The sequence below is a fragment of the Aricia agestis genome, chromosome 1 (assembly GCF_905147365.1).
Source record: "Aricia agestis chromosome 1, ilAriAges1.1, whole genome shotgun sequence".
Classification (NCBI taxonomy): Eukaryota; Metazoa; Arthropoda; class Insecta; order Lepidoptera; family Lycaenidae; genus Aricia; species Aricia agestis.
The window spans coordinates 19,784,119-19,797,542 of NC_056406.1; the positions used below are offsets into that span (position 1 = coordinate 19,784,119).

At 40.4% G+C, this 13,424-nt stretch overlaps 1 protein-coding gene across 14 annotated transcripts in view; it reads right to left on the reverse strand.

The window, feature by feature from the left end:
- LOC121732752 (protein muscleblind) overlaps positions 1–13,424 on the reverse strand; it is an 85,068-nt gene that overhangs the window by 17,982 nt on the left and 53,662 nt on the right. Inside the window, exon 1 of one of the 14 annotated variants that reach the window (XM_042122759.1) lies at positions 9,767–9,876. The exons of 11 other annotated variants lie outside the window; for them this stretch is intronic. The gene's annotated coding sequence lies outside the window, so the exon portion shown is untranslated. Of the gene's footprint in view, positions 1–9,238; positions 9,321–9,445; positions 9,493–9,766; positions 9,877–13,424 lie in introns of those variants that run through there. 2 more of the 14 variants (XM_042122805.1, XM_042122751.1) reach the window with 2 other exon arrangements.

Consider the following 13,424-nt stretch of genomic DNA (forward strand, 5'->3'; position numbering starts at 1 on the left):
TTCAGCTTCAAAAAATAAATATATTTGATATTGAATGTACTGTCACTTCTTGGTGGAAATTCATCTTCAATTAAATAATTATACACTTTCCTCGCACTTATTCCACTTTCCATAGGCAAATGAAGTCATCCACATATCTGTACCAATATACAATATTATCTTTATATGAGGATTCAAGAATTTTTGTTTCCAGATCGTCCATGTACACCGGCTGCTGAAGGTACCTCTGGATACAAAAGATTTCAGGGTGGAACTAAATACCATAAAGCACATTGCTGAAAATAACGGCTACAAAAGAGGATTGATCGACAGAATGTTAAAGAGAGCTAAGAAAAAAATAATAGAAAAAATGCTGTATAACCATAGAGAAGAAAAAGAAAAAATAGTAAAAACATGGGTAAAAATTCCTTACATTGGTCCATTATCCTACAGATTTCAGAGAATTCTGCAAAACAAAGATACAAAGGTAGCGTTTTACACCACAGGTTCCCTTAAGAATTTATTATGTATTAATAAAGACAAATATAATATCACGGACAGCAGTGGTATATACAAACTTACCTGCGATACATGTAGAGAAGTATATATAGGCCAAACAGGTAGAAAATTTAAAACAAGAATCAAAGAACATCTAACAGCATGGAAGAAGAAAACGGATAGATCCACATTTGCCGAACACTTAAATACCAATGGACATCACTTCGATCCCGATAAAAACATCGAATATCTACATGTATTGCCGAAAAGCAAGAAGATGGATGCATTAGAAGCACTGGAAATAAACAAACACAAGAAATATGGGAACCTTTTAAATGATCAGACATGCCTCTCAAATTCGGTACCATTACAGGACATTTAAAATTTATTTTAGGACATTATTTTACATTTGACATTAATTAATTTAGTTATTAGAGAATTTATAAACTGACATTGGCATTACTTTGACATGTTTTTTATCAATTTATTATTTTGTGACATTATTGACTTATTTAAAGATTGACGTATTTTTATGAATTGTTATTATTATTATATTATTAATTATGGTTAAAGGACATTTAATTGATTTGCTGATATTTTTAATGTAATTATTGTTTTTAGTTTATCAATGTTATAGGTATACATTTAAAATTGAATTTGTGATTTTTGGTAGAAAATATTGTTTATGGTATAAAAATTTTACTGAATGGTAGAAAAATTTTGTGATGCCCATTTTTTGTTTACAAATTTTTTAAAAATTTAAAATTACCTACAGTACACCTGATGATGATTTATTCGAAACCTGTCGTGTATTTAACAATTTTGTAATAAATATATTAAAATAAAGTGGAATAAGTGCAAGGAAAGTGTATAATTATTTAAATAAATATATTTATCCTTTTCGCCTGCTCCAGGTCGCTTTAACATTAAATGTATATTCCAGGTTTTATAAGGGAACACTTTCAATCGTATAGAGGCTTATCGCATCGATACAAGAATAAACGAATCGAAGCCGGAGTAGGCTTAAGTCTGCGATCTCGGCGCGGCGCGGCGGCGGGCGTGCAGTCGGCGCCGTTCTCACGCTACATCGTATTTCACTCACTAAAATCCGAGAAGTTCGTAAACATGTTTTCGAAATCGATACCCGCCGTGCCGGTATTATCAACGTAATTGTTTACCAGGAAAATCTCCGTTTAATACCTCGCGGTGACCCTAATAGGTATATCGTCGAGGAAATATTCGGTATTATTTTTCACCGGCGAAATTGGTTTTCGCGAGGACGTGTAAAAATCTAAGTCGCCGGGTTTAACGGGAAAAGTTTCCCTCCACTCGGAGTATATTGTAGTGCAGCAAACTCATAAAAGAATCTCTCTTAGATGGCGAACCGTAAAGTAAACATGGGACATCAGGTACGGTGGTCTTTTATTAAAAATCTAATATACCTGGCGCGAGTGAATGTAGTGAGATAAGGATATTACGTCTAGTCCGGCGGGCTGGAGGCATCAGGAGGCAGGCTAGGAGGCAGGAGGCGGAGGGACAAACGGCGAGCACGATCGGCGCCGATGCCGCAGCCCGCCGTAATTACGGCGAAGGCGCTGCCGAGACGCGCGCCGAGCGCCGTCCTAACGACTTTTATGGCGTATGTTACATTTCCGGCACATAAAACGAATGTGCCGCCTCCAGTGCCTCCAATATAGCTCAGTGCTTCCGAATTAATAGCACCGAAATGTTTGCTCTTAAGCCGTACGACTCGCGTTACTCGCAATTTACACATATTAATGACATAAATATCGGGAAGCCGGTATTTCGTTGCGGCGGGGCGGAGGAATATTAGACCGTGTTATGTGTGCATTCGTTCGAGTTACTGCCGCGACGTGATGGGCGGTAATGAGGAGATATGATGATGGGAAACCATTGCGTGTAGCCACTGATAAACAATGATACAGAAGAATTATCGCTACGTACCCCACACGGAGCTCCGACATACGGGGTCAACACAGTGTCGAATGAAAATATTATAAGGAATCTGTATATATAAAACTCAAAGGTGACTGACTGATTGACATAGTGATCTATCAACGCACAGCCCAAACCACTGGACGGATCGGGCTGAAATTTGGCATGCAGGTAGATGTTATAACGTAGGCATCCTCTAAGAAAGGATTTTGATAAATTCCAACCCCAAGGGGTTCAAATAGGGGATGAAAGTTTGTATATAATAATACTTATTAACGCGAGCGTAGCCGCGGGCAAAAGCTCGTTAAAATATAAAAGAAAAACAAAGGTGCGAAAAAACAAAACGTGTTCCCCGATAAGCCTCCCGACGATAACAAAGTGGGAACAAAAATTTGACCACGTTAACGGCTCAAGTGTACTGCCATGAGATAATCAAATCCACAGAAACAACTTTTTATTAAGCCGCTTCAATTCTTATTACTGTCACTCATTTTATTGCCGCGGAACTTTGATTACGTTTCGTAAATCGTACGTACGAACTTTTATAATGAACTCGGGGACCTGTATTTTATAGGACTCGCCGTGATAAATTTTGGGTGCTTCGGGGATAAAGCGAAAGAATGTTAAAAAAAAAACCGTTTAAAACCGTTTCCGGCCGATGGACCCGTGCAGAGGTGGTCGTCCCTTTTTCGCGCGATTGCACAAAAGGAGTGTAATGTTTTTTGGAATGAATGATTGTACCTTTGTTCTGCTATCGTAGCATAGCTAAGCCAATTTAAACGTGTGCCCGCGTTCATAAAGCCTTGGGGTCCGGCTATCACGGAAAAGATTTTCGCTGCGTCGAATTTTCAACGAGTACTTAGGTTAAAGTATGTTGTTATTTGGTAAATCAACGTAAAATGTCTGATATTGGACCGCGCTGTATTTTAATAAAAATAAATGTTACAATTTTAATTCTATCTTTGCCTAAATTTTGATACTCGTAGGACGTACCAAAACATTTTCTAATCACAATAATGCCACTAGCTACAAATACGAACATAATTGTGTTGTCTTCGGGCGTTATCGGCCTAGTTAATATAATAGAGAGAGGAGTAATGGGCGGCTATAAACATTAGACAGGAGTTGTTATAACGACGACATTGTTTTGTAAGCCCAGTCCCTAGCCGATACACAATATATGGCTTCGTGCGACACACTGCCTTTTATATACTGCCTACACTCCGCCGATAAAATTAGATTAACGTATACGGATTACTCTGTTTGCAAAGCTGACTGTAATCTGGTCAGTGAGCACACTGGAATATAAAATCAACTGCACGAACTAATGAGTTACTGTAGTTGCTTTTATATTTTACTCTACAATAAAAACATTCAACTTTTTGTTCTACTAAAAAACATGGTTTTGCAGATGAAAATTTCGATTTTGATTTAACCCAACTAAAGTATTTCGAAAATGTGTACATTGTAAAACAGGAGAATGTAACACAAGTTTAAATTTCTTCGTACTGAATGCAGGTATGCTGAAATGTTTAGACGTTTCTGTTAATCGTACAAATATCACGTATACTCCAAATTCCAGCTCGGCCCGGCCCCGCCCGGTATTCCCAATAACATTATTGTAGCAGGAACGGATTACTTTGCCGGCCGGGGCATTAGGACGTCGGCCGGCGGACGGATCGGGGATTCTCGTCTCGCAAAAATTGGGCCCCCGCAAAAGGGAAAATATTCAAAACAATAACCGCTTTTCATATCTCAATCCCCGAACAGCCGTAATCTTGACAAATGACGGTCTTTGGAGTGTACTCCGCGCCGGCCGCCGGGGCTCGGTATAAACTGGCGCGGACGCAGGAGGCGTATTGGATGTTTTATTGACTATAGGAAATGCGAAGGAAATAGTTTCCCGCGTCATTACGCGACACATCCATCAAAACTCGACCTCCGCGATCGGAAGGAGGCCATTCATTTACATCAACATATTTGGGTTATAGATAATGCGCCTTTTGTAATGGAAAAATTGAGTAACGAGAGCGGGATCCCTTCCGACCTTCACATGTTTGAATTTACATTTCCTTGCTCCTCCAGATGGAGAGCAAATGTTAGGACGTAACGCGTAATATAGCTTATTACGCGTTATTAATATCGAATAACAAACAACATAAGTTAATTACTGCGGCTAAATTCACTTACACGAAGCAACTCGATAATTACCGAGATCAATGCTCGAAACATTTAATAAGGTGAAACGAGTAAATTATAATTAATTAAATTTTGTTTGAGATAACATTACACCGTTGGCGCTCCGAGTTTCTCTATTGTGACTATGCAGCGGGGGACTTTTCATATTATTGTATTGTACTCACGTAATTGGGAAAATTTTGTTTCATTTAAATTTATTTTTGGCTTATTGTCTATTTGACAGTTTGTAAAATATTATATAATTGTGTTATAAATTATAATTTAATATTGAACAAGTAATTTCAATACGTATTCGAAATGTGGTGGGTCGTGTTTGTAATAGTTTAGTTTCGGTGTTGCAAAATGCGAGCATCTTTACCTCCACTAGTTGCTGGAGAAACTACTTCAGTTAAAACAATTGAAAACTTCGCAATGAAAATGATATAAGGGAAAAATGTGACAATACTTTCCGCTTGAAAAAATATAACACACTAAAATAAAGGGCAAATCTATCATAGTCACCATATCACTACATCAGTCGAATCAAATCGGACCAACTACACAATAATAGTCAATATTACTAGTAACATTCTAAAGTCTAAAACATCACGAAATTCGCCTTTGCAGCTCTTAAGTCTTAACTGATCAACTTAAAGGCAAAACCCAAGTAATTTACCGCTATAAAGCTAAAAACAAATCTAGTTCAAAGTGGATAGCGTGCTTATGGTGTTCGCGGGGTCTTGAGTAACGATTTCCCGAGCACATAAAGCAGGGGGTTTTGGCAGTGGTGCACACTGCAGTGTGGCGTCGCGGCGCCGCCCAGGCGCCAGTCGCCGCGGCGCCACTACAACCTACCAGCGATTGATACTGCCTAGATAATTAGTAGGCTTTTACATGAGGTTCCTAGGGCGAATAATCTAAATAAATATAACTCAAAGGTTAAATATATTTAGATTAATCGCCCTAGGAACCTCATGATATATATATAACTGACTGGCTGACTGACTGACATAGTGATTTATCAACGTACAGCCAAAACCAGTGGACGGATCAGGCTGAAATTTGGCATGCAGATAGATGTTATGAAGTAGGCATCAGACATAGGACTAAGAAAGGATTTTGATCAATTCTGCCCCCAAAAGGAGATAAAATAGGGGATGAAAATTTGTATGAAACTTTGTCAATTTTAAACCGATCGGGCTGACACCTACTTAATAATAATTAGACATCAGATTATATGCATTTGCATACTTGCATATGCAAATGCATATAATGGCACTTTTTAGGGGATAGTGCATATTTTGGCAATTTTTCGTTGATAGTGCATATTTCGGTAGTTTCATGCCCTCGTAGTCTCTAAACTAGCTATCATGCCACACACCGAGGCCACAAAACAGAGGTACGATAGATCAAAACACTTCAAATATGTGGCTCCATCTCCATTTAAAAAATGCAATACACCCAATAACAAAATTTTTCTTTGTAGTTGGCAACATTATTAAAAAATATCAGTAAAGTAGTTAAGTAACGATTTAATAAACTTCCATGGGCATTAAGATTTTAATCGGAAAATGTTGCCAGAAAATTATAATTAGTGCTGTATAAGAAATGAAAAATCCTGCACTTGATAAAATTATTAAAATTTGCGCTTTTATTAACGACACCACCGGAAAACTCTTCAAAAAAATTAATATAATATTAAGTGACCTTTGATTGTGCATATTTTGACCATTTTTTCGTGCATATTTGATGCATATTTCGGCACTTTGATTGTGTATATAATCCGATGTCTAATAATAATACTTCTTGACGAGAACGAAGCCGCGGGCAAAAGCTAGTGCCATATAAAACCTAACATCGATTGATATTGCCTAGATAATAATTAGTAGGGTTTTACATGGGGATCTAGCGATTACTGCCATAGATATATTGTTAAGATATTATGTATTAGCGAGATAATAAGTAAGTAATTACTAAAATAGAAAATATATACACTTTATGTGCGCCCTCAAAACAAAAACTTTTGTATTTTGCTTGGACTCTAAAATTATAATGAAACAAAATATATTAAGGAAAAACGTACGTTACCAGAAACATTTAGTTCTTTTACCTATCTGTTACAGTGTAGGAAGTCCTCGCTATGGTAATTCTCTTGTGGCTAATGACGTGTTTAATCGTATTAGTAACGATAAAGTTACTAGTTTATATTCGCGTATCATTACAAATATTACTCGTCTAAAATTTACATAAATATACGCGGTATGATGAAAATAATTAGCTTCTAGGTAATAAAACGTCTTCGTTATTGTTATTACCACTTCGAATATTTTAATGTCTGAATAATAATTTCTGCTGGTATTTCGTTTCGCATTACTATGTAAGCGAGTAATTCGAAAATATTTCCATAATATGTAGCCAGTATTTCGATTTACATATTGGTTATTTACTGGCCGTATGAAAACTAGATTAGCTCAAAATATTATCGATTCGATAAACAAAAACCGTATTAGAGAAACCTTAAGTAGGGATTAAAAGTATCGGTAGGTACATTACGTACTTAAATTTTTAGGCAGGATTAGTCTAATAAGGACCTTTATAAAATCACAGAAACATTTTTCTAGCCATTCTATGTAAGTTAGTAAGTATAATGTTTATAAGTTAAAAGTAGTTCGTAACCACGTAGGCCGCGTAGCAGCTCGTAGCGCGTGGGCGGGCTGCGTAGCACCGGACCGATATTGTGCCGTTTTTTACGCTGCGTAGCGCGCCGTAGAGCGTAGCGTAGAGGTTCTTAGGGTTCCGTAGTCCGTACCCAAAGGGTAAAAACGGGACCCTATTACTAAGACTTCGATGTCTGTCTGTCTGCAGGCTGTAACTCAAGAACCGCTATATCTAGACTTCTGAAATTTTCACATATTGTGTATATCTGTTGCCGCTAATAATACTAAAAACAAAATAAATTAAATATTTAAGTGGGGCTCCTATACAACTAAACGTCACTTTTTGCTATTTTTTGCCCGATATAAATAACGGCAACACATAGGCACTTGAACGATTCACAAAATACTCAGTTATATTTGTACTTTAATAATTATTAATAAAATTAAAATAAATGCAATAATTAAGGGGGTCTCCCATACAAAAGAAAACACAATTTTTAGATTTTTTTGCCTATTTTTGCTCTGTACTGGCACGGAACCCTTTGTGCGCGAGTCCAACTCGCACTTGGCCGAATTTTTTACGTTGCTTGTCATTCGTAAACACGCTTAGCTTGTAAGTCTAAGTCGTAAGGCTTCCGAAGGCAAAGTTAATTTCCATTTTCCAATGTATACGCAATCTATACGTGCCTACTACAGGGAACTGGAGCTTTATTGTTGACGATACGAATAGTCGTACGAACGCTAACGTAGCATAATAAATTGCATTAAACTCGAAACTTGTAGAACCGTCGCACAATGGGGCTCTAATTGCAAACAGTATAACAATCTGATTGAAATAATCGCTAGTCGCTTCAAAGGACACACAAATGATTGCGGCGCGGCACGAGGCAGCCACCGCGAGAGAATTGCGGAGTGCACCGCTGCCATTATCCTATGCAAATCCGGATTTGGCAAATATCGTGCGCGGCGCTGCGCCGCGAGTCCTCGCCCTCGCCGTCGCGCGCTGCTGCGTCGCCGACCCTGTTCGTGTAGTGCCCGCTACTAACTTTCTGAACTGTTATGATTTGTGAAATTTAGAGCATACGAGACCCATAAACTTGATATCTACTTGCACTATTATATGAAATACGTCTTTTAGTAAAACATAGACATAAAATATTTAAATAACATATCGTAAACACGTAAACGCTTAAGAATCTGGCTAGCTAACGGTTAAAAAGATACGGCTGAAGAGTTAGCAGAAAGAAAACAACCTTTTAAATAAAAACGATTTGGAGAACGAGATGTCATCTATATTTCGTTACTACCCAGAAACGTACAAATAAACATTCCCTAGATCTTCCAACGAGCAACTACCCCATAAAGGGCACTCATGACGATGCGAAATCGATAATATTTATGAGCACTTTATACACATCCATACGGGGCACTAATGAAAATGAAGAAATGCAATTATCGTACAAGAGAAATGTTATCCCACCCCATTACAAGGGCGAGCTCTTATAAGCGGCGGGTGAATTAGTGGAGGGGCGGGCCGGACCGGGGCGGACGGAGCCGGATCGGGGACAGATTGCGGTCAAATATGATTTTATGCTCGCACTCGGCCCATTATAAAACGACCGCCGTACACTCGATCGCCGACTGACTCCGGCGTTCGGCCTTTCACGGGGTTTCGTTGAAGAAATTACTGCGTATTTTCGGGGAATTTTCGTGGGCCATAAATGTTAAGTAAGCGAGGAGTTCGAAAGGGTTGCTCGGAGGGAAAAGGTCAAGCGATATTTTGTCATGGAGTAGCCGAGTTTCCCTCAAGGAAAATAGCGCAAATGTGTTGAACTTCGTACTTTAAACACAATAATTAATTATATTCGAGGGCGGCGCCGCTTAGTGGCGACCCGTAATAGAGTTAACTTTTGACTTTTCCCATTCGTAGCGTGCTTTCAATGTTCTACGAGTAATTTAAATGAGCTTACCGATATATAATCGAGGCTGACACAAAAAACTCGTCCGTGCAGGTGCGCAGTCGGCTAGGAAGTGCCCCGTGCCGACTGCCACCCCCCACGTACAATTTAATTAAATAAGGCTTCAGATTAACTCGCTAGGGCTTCGCGGCGAGTATTCCGTTTCATAATTTACCAAACAATCGGGGAATTAATTTACCGCGACGTCGTAATATTTACCGGGCCGTCGTGGAATAGCGGCGAGCGCCATGTCGCGGGGCAATTACCTGGAACAACAAAATAACTTATCAGTCGAACAGTTCGCGATTAATCGGCGTATCGGGCGGGCGGCGGGGGCGGGCGGGGAGCCGGCGTCGGGTGACGAATTAAAGCTATTGTGGCGTCTTGACTGCGACAACAATGGACGCGCGGGCGCGGTCGTGATTGTTTCCGACGATAACACCGGCCGCCGCGACGCCCGCCGCCGCCGCCGCTCGCCGCTAATTAAACACGGAGCGGGAGGGCACGTCGTTTCTCTGTATTTAGGCCGCGACGGGTTACCTTGAAAATATTTGACCGGCGCCTTTGAAAGCTTTTAAACCACTCCAATCAAATTTCACTCCGTCACGATTCCGCCGAGGGAAAATATAATGCCGGGAAAGCGAGCGCCGGCGATGACTGGCAAGAATAGACTGAGCCGAGTAATGTTTGACACCTCGACTGAAAGCTTCTAAGTGCAATAAGGTCGATGCTCGTCGTGGCGCGCTATTTGCTCTTTTTTATTAAAGACCGCTCGTAAAAGTAAACAGAGTGGATTCTTTATTTAGTCACGATATAATTTCAATAAGACGTTCTTTGTTGGCGTCATCGGTTCGGCCGTGGTTTTTGGTGCCGTCATGCCGAACGAGTGGGGCGTGCTTCGTATATTATGTTTGTAGACTATTTATTTGCTTATTGTTCGGTAGGAACGTAGGTTTATTAGGAGTTCATTGAGAACTGGCGTAGTAGTAATTAGCGATCAGTTAACACCAACATGGTGGATATGAACGGGCGGTATTACGCAACCGGTTGCAAGAATAGAGCATTGTTAGCCAGTCGAGAGCGACTCGCATGTCGATCACTGTAACGCTTATGACATAGATCAGAGGCTTTATTGCCGGATGAGGGTCCGTTGTAAAGCTGACTAGGTTAGCATTAACCGTTGCATCGTGAAGTTATCAATCGTTTAATCATGTACTTTTTAATGACATAACATAAACAAATCTTTATTTTCACTTAAAATTTTACGCTACTCTTACACAATCACTGATCTCCACACTAGGATTTCTTGTGATGAATGCATGAATGACATATTTATAACTGAATTGAAGATCATTTTAATTATTCTTTTTTACTTAATTTGTGACCAGCAAATAATTAACATACAAGTAAATAATTACATACTGCCTGTATCAAATCAAATCTCATAAAATGAAATGGTGGAATTTACCACTATTTTTCGTCTTTTTCACCCACACACACAATGTTTACTCAAATAAGCCGGAAGGTTTATCGTAAGAGCATCAAAAGCTAAACGTGCGCTCGGCCTTAGCTGACGAGGCTGAAAATTATCATTACGTAACGTTTCCATTGGAAAACATTGTCACTGGGATGTAGATGAAAAGTACTTCTGTGTATGAGGCCAATTAAAACGGCGACAGCTCCGATCTATCAGCCGCTCGGCCGCCCCGAGCCTGACGCGCGTCAACAGGCCGATTTATAGTCCCGCGCTAATTATCATGAAAACCGGCCAAGTGGGAGCCGGTGCGACTCGCGGTGGAGTTCCGTATATTATGCACAAGATACTTCCGGGGTTTAGAAAAGAACGTAGGATAGTTTTTTGTAGGTATGCTTAACATGCGAATTAAGCTACTTTATGGCGTAGGTTTAAATGCATCTCTTTGTAACTTACATTATTTAAGTAACATAATAATTTTATTTAAAACCATGAAAAACTGAAAAATGTGATTCCGCAATCCAATAACTAACAATACTGTATAAAATCACCAACAATCGCAACTGCAAAACATTGATAAACGACAGCGATAGTGCGCTCGAATAGAAATGAATAATTAAAAGCCGGCCGGAGTTTGGCGTCAATTAAACGGAGGTATTGCAACAACGCCTCTTAAGCGCCTTGTAAAATTCAATTCGGAAAATTAACCCGGAGATAGGCGCGGGTCGGCAAAAACTTAAATGGATCCCCCTCCCCCCCGGCCGGGTAATCTGGTAGTGTGAAAATGTGGAATTACCGCGGCCGATCCGACCAACCCGCCCCGTGAATTATTCAAAAGCGCGGCCGGGATGGATCGCCGAAGACAAACTTTGTTTATTCTTTATGAGCTCGACGTAAGTGCGCGACTTACGAGTGAATCAACATACATGCATACTATATGAGTCAACTTCATCACTTTGTATTATTTGCGCATTATTTGAGTATGAGATATATAGATATTTAATAAATAATAGTAATTTTTTATTATTATTATTATTTATTAGATATATAGATATTTCTGTTGGATAGGGTGATGTTTATCGTACTGTTTGGAAACTACAGTCTACATTAAGGTCACAGCACACATATCAACTCGGAAAGGGATCGTCACCGTATTTACCTTTCGCCTCGCCGTCAACCAGGCGACAACCAGGCGCGGCGTCAACCAGGCGACAACCAGGCGCGGCGTCAACCTAACGTATGTATTTAACCAAAGCGTATCAGTAGCGCCTGCATGTCAACTCGGCTACGGCTAAGCGACGCCTCGCTTACGGCTCGGGGAAGGGGAAAGGGGCAAGGGTGGACGAAGAAACGTATGGAGAGACGTAATCACGGGGACAACGAGCCGTAAGCGGGGGGACTGCTAGTTGACCACGCGTCGCATCCCGGTTTGGAGCCTGTTCCGAGGCGAGGCGATTACGTTACGGTTCCGCTTCGTGTGCGTTGCAGTAGGAAGTTTCATACAAACAATATTGAACGGCTCGAGGCGATACGGTGCCGATCCCTTTCCGAGTTGATATGTGTGCTGTGACCTTTAAATGCAGTATACCAAGTATATTTCGCAAAAAAAAAAACAATCGATAAAAATATTACGACATTTTTTGCAAAAACCCGTGCCGACAAAACAAACAATAAAATTTTATTCCGATTGCACTCGCGGGGGGAGTCAGCGAAATTATTCCACTGTATCAGCGCGCCGGATGTCGCTAGTAAAATAGAATCAATAATTAAGAGTAATGAAATAACAAACTTGATGAATGTAAAATCATTTTATTTGAAATTTATGTGGGGAGTCGGTTTCGCGGGGTGGGTAACTCATTAAAGGGCTCGCGGTTCGCGGCGGGGTAGGGGAGGGGAGGGGGGTGTGGAACCCACCACGGTCGGCCGGCAATTACCAGTGCGGCGCGGCCGGCCGGGACCAGCGACACACTGAACACAACAGCTATCTAATTACTTTGTGCCTCCGCGGTGACACTCGTCCCTACATTGTACCGAACCCGCAAACTTGCTTGCGGTTCTCCGAACACACCGACAACACTAAACTTTGGAAATTTTGATTCATTTGCTCGATTCGTATTTCGTACAATGTAGTAATCGCACTGTCCAAACAAATCGTAGAGTACTGGACGATAATATCGGAAGGTGGAATACGACGGTCATTAGAAACCGATCGGCTAGGGACGCGGACGATAAAGACATAATTTGCAGTAAAACCTTTCGAACAAACTTTTGTTTCCACTTATCGAAATTAAGATTGGCAACGTAGGGGGAGAGTATCCGATCGGTACTTACGTCGGAAATTACCGAGCTATTCTTTTAGATCATTAAATTGAAGCCGGGGGCGTGGTCGAATACAATCGGAATCGAATTAGTTCGGCAGCGGCGGCGGTCGGGTTAAGTTGATTCAGCAGACGGACACGCGCCGCTCCCCCCGCCTCCTCCCCCCGCGCCCGCCCGCTCGCAATAAGAATAAGAAATGAACCGATAAATTCTGCACAGGGCTGCCTCATGAGTATGAGAATTTACAGCGCGGAGACGGTAGCCGACTTACAAGTATCGAACATATTACAGTCTCCAACTGCCGCACATTGCTATATTTTTATTCGAAATCTATTCATGTGTCCGTATGTCTGTTATCTATACCCAGACTTTGACATGATTTAGAAATTAAAATAACAGTGTCTA